Consider the following 6,806-nt stretch of genomic DNA (forward strand, 5'->3'; position numbering starts at 1 on the left):
GGAGGGTTTGGAGGAGAAAATTACACTGCAGTGGAGAAATGTCACTCGGGTTCAGATCCTGGACTATGAGGGAGTCTCGTTTCGCTGTAGGAGGTGTCACAAGGTTGGTCACATTTTCAAGGAATGCCCTCTGGTCAAAAAGTCTTCGGAATCTCTGACCACAGCTGAAGGCACTAAGGGACAATCTGCTCCTCACTTGGAATGTCCTCCCATTTCGACTACCAGGGCTTCTGTTCGTGCGGTCTCCCCTCAGGCTGCAGCATGCTCGCATAGAACACTGTCACCTCCCATGACGCGATCCAGGGTAGCTGCTGAGGCCGCGAGGAAAGCGGGTACCTCCTCTTACCCTATCTCCTCTGTTTCTGTTTCAAGTATTGCTTCACATGTTTCATCATCTCCTCTGCATTTCATCCCCTCCATTCCATGCTCCCTCTCTTTCCCTCCGCCTTTTTTCTCTACAACCACTCCATCGTTCCCATCTGCCTCTATCTCCCCCCCCACATCCTCTAAGGATGGGTCTGAACCCTCGCACTCATACAATCTTCGCTCGCGCTCTCTCCAAGATGACTCATCTCTATCCATATCTGGGCTAGGTCTCTCTTTACCTGGTCCTTTCACCAAATCTTCTCGTGGTCGTAAATCTTATCTCTCCAAAGCCATCCAAAAGGCCGGGGTTGAAGTAGTATCAGGAAGACAATCCTCCATTGATCGGGTACTTAGAGCTTTGAATACCTAGGGACAGTTCCCCACATGAAGTGTCTTTCTTTTAACTGCAAGGGTATGGCTAGTGCCTCCAAAAAACTAGCTCTTAGGAGACTCTTCGAGTCTGAGCCTGTCGACATCATCATGCTACAAGAAACCCTAGGGGAGGCCAATATCATTTCCAGTTCCCTGGTATCCCTTAAACCTGGCTGGCATTTTCATTCTCTTGATGCCTCAGGATGTTCTGGTGGTCTTGCCATTGGGTATAATCCCTGAACCATCAAAGCTCTCTCAGCCTGGGGTGGTCTTGGGTTTATTGGGCTGGACATTTTTTCTGCAGAATTGGGTTTGGAGCTCCGCATTATTAACATTTATGGGCCTTGTCATAGACGAGAGGATTTTTGGCTCAGGTTCCTTAACCTTGCCATTATTTCTTTCGATCATATTATTATTGGGGGGGATCTCAATTTCTCTCTGGGGTTTGGAGAATCGTGGGGCTCACAAGCACAAGTGGATCCTCTATCAGATTTCATGATGAACTTATTGGAACTTCACAACCTATCTGACATTCCTATGAACAAACCCCTACCCACATGGAGGAACAAAAGGATTGGGGAGGCAGCATTGGCCAGGAGGCTTGACCGTTTCATGATCAAGATTCCCTTGCTGTAGATCCTGCATAGATATAGACAATGGGTGGGTGTTGGGGGCATCTCAGATCACTCTCCGATATATATGGAGATACTTGGCCCCCATCTAAAGCTAAAACCTCCCTTTAAATTCAATCACATTTGGCTTCAAGACCCTGGTTTCATCAAGCTTGTCACTGATTTCTAGAAAGCTAATCCTATTTCGGGCCATCGATCCCTGGCCGAGGGTTTCTGCCACAATCTCTCCTAGCTGAAGAGGTTAACTATTGTTTGGGCCAAAGAAAAATCACAAAGGGAGGATCATATTCTCTCTCAGATTGAATCTGAATTGAAATGTCTCTTGGATGACAATAACAGGGGTTTTACATCTTTGCATGACAAATTGCACCTCATTGAGCTCAAGAAATCGAAGGAAAAGATTCTAAAGGAGAGAGAGGAAACCTGGAGACTAAAGAGCAGAGCCCTGTGGCTACGTGCTGGGGACGACAACACAAAGTTATTTCAGAACTATGCCAAGGGCAGAAAGGTCTCAAATACTATTTGGAACCTTCCCTTACCTAATGGAGGTGTGGCAGATACTTACAGCAAATTATCTCAGCTAGGCACCTCTCACTTTCAAAACCTTTATAAATCCCCTCCTGGGACTAACTTAGTTGATATTATCCAAGTTGCCAGCCATTTTCCACGTTTTGTGGATGAAGATATGGAGGCTGAGCTCACCTCACCTGTTTCGTCCGTTGAACTAGAGGGGACCCTGAAGTGGTTCAAGAAGGACAAAAGCCCTGGGCCGGACGGATGGATGGTTGAATTTTATCTAGCATTTTATGAATTATTGGGAAATGACCTGCTTCAAGTGATTGAGGAATGCAGAACTACTGGAAAATTATATGATGCCATAAACTCTACTTTCATTGCTCTTATCCCTAAGATGGATACTCCCTCATCCTTTAACGATTTTCGGCCCATCTCTCTCTGCAACTGTCTATACAAGATCATTGCAAAAATTATCGCTAATAGGATCTGACCCATCCTCTCTCAGCATATTTCCCCTGAGAAATTTGCTTTCTTGGAGAATTGTCAGATCCATGAAGCCATTGGCACGACCTAGGAAGCTATTCACTCAATTCGGTCAAGAAAGCTTAAGGGAATCATATTGAAGATTGATTTGGCCAAAGCATTTGATCGTGTCAGCTAGTTATACATCAAAATTCTTCTTATGCATTTGGGCTTCCCTCACAGTTTTATCATTTGGATCATGTCCTGCATCACATCAGCTTCTTTCAATGTCCTCTATCTCCCCTCCTCTTCCTTATCATCATGGAATGTCTCAGTAGACTCCTTATCCAGGAGAAAAGAAATGGTAGACTTTTTGGGCTAAAAGTAAACGATCTCTGTTACCTCACTCATATTCTATTTGTGGATGATGTCCTCATTTTCCTCGATGGTAGCATCAGAGACTCAGCATCTTTTGAAAATGCTCTCTCTCTTTTCTCTAGGGCTACGGGTATGTTGGCTAATTAGGGGAAATCCACTATCACCCTAGCTTTAACATCACTTTCCTTATAACATCCTTCCACTTGATGAGGGCTTCAAATACATGGGTTTCTGGATCAAATCTTTGAGTCAAAAAATAACTGATTGGATTTGGTTGGTCATCAAGCTGGAGAAAATGTTGACTCACTGGAGCCACCGTTTTTTATCTTGAGTAGGTAGATTGGTCCTCATCAAATCTGTGCTGGAGGCCATGCCTGTATTCTGGATGTCTCTGGCTTGGATTCCCAGGAACATACTTTCCCATCTTCAACAAATCTGTAGCAGATACGTATGGAATGGGCATCAAGATAAGAATATATTTTCATGGGTGAGCTAGAAAAAGATTGCACTACCAAAAAAATGTGGTGGTTGGGGTTTAATAGACCTTAGCCATTTTGCCCAGGCCTTGGCTGCCAAAATGGGGTGGACTCTACTCATGGGACAGAATCTCTGGACCACGGTCTCTTACCACAAATACATCTGGCCTATGTAGATCATGGATTGGGTGCGTCTACCTCAATGGAACAAATCAGGCATCTCCTCTATTTGGAAAGCACTGCTGCATTCCCTACCTATCATTCGCAATCATCTGGCCTGACGGATAAACGATGGATCAAAATCCCACATTGGAATGGATCCCTGGTCAGGAGGGGGAGCCCGCTATATTCTTCCGAGAGAACTTATTCATCATTTAAATCAGAGGGACATATCTGTCATCGCACACATTGCTGATCATGATAACACATCCATCTTCTCCCAAGGATGGAAGTCTGCTCACTCCCTCGATATTCCCCCACAATGGCACCATACCTGGCAAGATTACATAGATGCTCTGACAGAATCCCATATCAGAATCATGGAGGGTCCTGATGAACTTATCTGGTGCATTGCTGATAATGGTATTTATTCGCCAAAAGTTGGTTACCTTGCTATCAGCATTAACAGGCAGCCAACAATCACACTTGCTTGGTGGCGAATGATTTGGAAATTAAATGCTCCCTCGAGGACCAGACTCTTTTTTTGGTGTGTGCTCAGTTACAAAGTTCCTACTGGGGACCAATTATCTCATCGTGCTTTCCACGGCCCGAGCTAGTGTGTCCTCTGTAAACAGGCCTCTGAATCCATAGATCACCTCTTTTTAAAATGTGATTTCTCCAAAAGTCTCTGGGAATCCATCTCAAATTCATTACAAGTTGGTAGATGGGATGCGGAAAATGTCAATAGCGCCTGGCGAAATTGGTGTACTGCTCATCATGGCTCCAAACTGCTCAGCCTCCCCCTGCTCTTTTGCTGGTCCATTTGGCTGACGAGGAACAAAATTATTTTTGACGAAGGGGCTGCAATTGGGCCTGTCATGGCTGCCAAGATCTTATCAGCCTATCATGAATTACCTGATAGAAAATCTCCCACACTTCGCCGACCTCTTGCCCCCGCTCCTATTGACAAAACCATCCCTTGGGATTTTTTTGATGGGGCTGCACAGGAGCACGACTGTGGGGGTGGTTTTATTCTGCACCTAAATGACCAACATTATTACAATGTCAAGCTGGGACTTGGAGGTGGAACTAACAATTTTGTTGAACTTATCACCCTCCGTCATCTATTGCATTTTTCCCTGGGACATGATTGCATCAATCTGCAGATATTTGGCGACTCGAAAATCATTATCAACTGGTTTAATAATGTCTCTGCCTGCCATGCACACACCCTTAGACATATTCTAGGTGAAGTGATTTTACTCAAATCTCAATTTAACAGAATCTCATGTCATCACATTTATAGGGAATATAACCAAAGCGCTGATAGGCTTTCCAAGGAGGCCTCGCTACTACCCAGAGGTCAGTGGTTGATACAAGAGTAGAATGGAGCTGAACAGTACCAGTATTATCACCGGTCGTACATAGATCAGGCATATTATAGGGCAGACAGGCCCTAGTCTTTTTGGTTTTTGTTCATACAGTTTTTTGATCTTTTCCATTGTATATATCATTGCAGTTACTATCTACAGACTTTTATTTCGCTATCGCCCTGCGTGGTGAATGTCATTGTAATTATTTCAGTTATGTTTTTATATAGACTATATTATGCTACTACCCTGCGTGGTATGAGACCAGCACTTAGCACCATTTTTGTATAGTCATGGTGACAAAAGGATGTATTTATTTCACAGACATGGCTACAAGCCAATACTGCATATGCTTCTAGCATCTACTATATGTAATTTTTCAAATATTAATGAAAGATTATGATTTTTCCTGGGGAAAAAAAATTTAAAAATTAAATTTACATTTGTTAAATTATTTTCATATTTATTTTTAAAAATACTAAAAAATAATTAGAATAATATATGTGGAAAAAGATTAATCTTTAAAAAAAATATTAAATAAGGTAATATTTTATTAGAGTAAGCAATGCAAAATTATATAAAAAAAGAAAAGATATATAAATATAAAAATAATTTATAAATTATTTTAAATTTTTGAATTATAAATTAATTGAGGTCAATTTCTATTGCATAAATTCATAATTAAAAGATTTTAGTAAAATCTTTATTGCATAAATTCATAATAAATAATTGAGGGTTAAAGTTACTTATATGAAATATAAACTATTTTCAATGTTTAAGTTATTTTTAATTGAAGATAAAAGTTACTTATGTGGAAAATAATTTATTTTTTTTGTTTGTAAAGTGGTTTGAGTTTATTAGAGATTATATCAAGTTTGGTAGGTGGCTTGAAATCGTGACCCTGATTGCACTGGACTTGGGCCATACTAGTTCTTAAGATGACTGGATTTTTGCCGAGCTTAGAACTTGTGACCTTCACATCACTAAGTGACTTAACAATACAACTCATTACCATATATTGTACATTGTGTGAGTAAAAATACGCTATTTTAAAAATTATTTCAAATATATTTATATATACTTATATTTAGCAATACAAAAATATATATTTTAACTTTTTTTATAAAAGTATATCTTAAATAAATGAAAAAAATTCAAAATAAATAGATAAAAAATATGGAGAACACATTTAAAAAATATATACTTATTGTAACACTACAATACAGGAGTAATTTTTTTTTTTACCTTGATAATAATATAACTTAACATTAATCATTCGAATGCAATAAGGAATTTATATTTATTTACATAACATAGGAAAGGTATTAGTGCTAAGTTATAATTATGCTAATCATAGCACATATCTATGATAACCATAGCACATAAACAGTAACAATGTATCTATGCTCCAGCCTCAAGAATCGACAATCGACTGTCAATAATATTTTATACGGTACAATGGGTGTTATATGAATTTGATTGTTTGTACTACGGAATATGAATGGCTATATAGTAGTTTCTTTAATCGAGTTAATGCTTTACGCTGGCCTGGAATGAATGTTGCCGAGTATCACTCGGGCAATTGACGCTTGTCCAACTGGCCTCCTCCACATCGTCCATCTGGCACGATGAATGATCGGCCTGTCGACTCAATGTGCTATCGCGTGCTCAGGACTCCAAGAGTTAATGTTGCCTGACACATACCTCGAACTTACCATATGATGGTTGTTTCCCGGGTTTTCTATGTTCAATCCTACGGTGGAGATGAAACCGTCTAGATCAATGGTTGAAATCGATCCAGGGGTCAGTGGTATGCCTTGAAAGCCTTTTATGCGTCTGGAAAATTCTTTAGCAGTTCATTGTTAGAATGATCCTCTGTCATTCACAGTTCTCTGGCGCTTCGCATTTTGCACAGGAGACCTTTCCTTCAGGCGGTCTATTGTGCGGAAGGAACTCTGCCTTCCATCCTCGGTCATGGTAAGCCGCTCACCCAGATGAATTTCAACTTGATTTACAGTTCATTTTCTTTTTGTTTAATTTCTTTCACAGAGTTAAATCTTATACTGTTCTTGTTT

The sequence above is a fragment of the Pinus tabuliformis genome, chromosome 5_1 (genome assembly GCF_031772625.1).
Source record: "Pinus tabuliformis cultivar Carrire ecotype Pingquan chromosome 5_1, CPIR1, whole genome shotgun sequence".
NCBI classification, from domain to species: Eukaryota; Viridiplantae; Streptophyta; class Pinopsida; order Pinales; family Pinaceae; genus Pinus; species Pinus tabuliformis.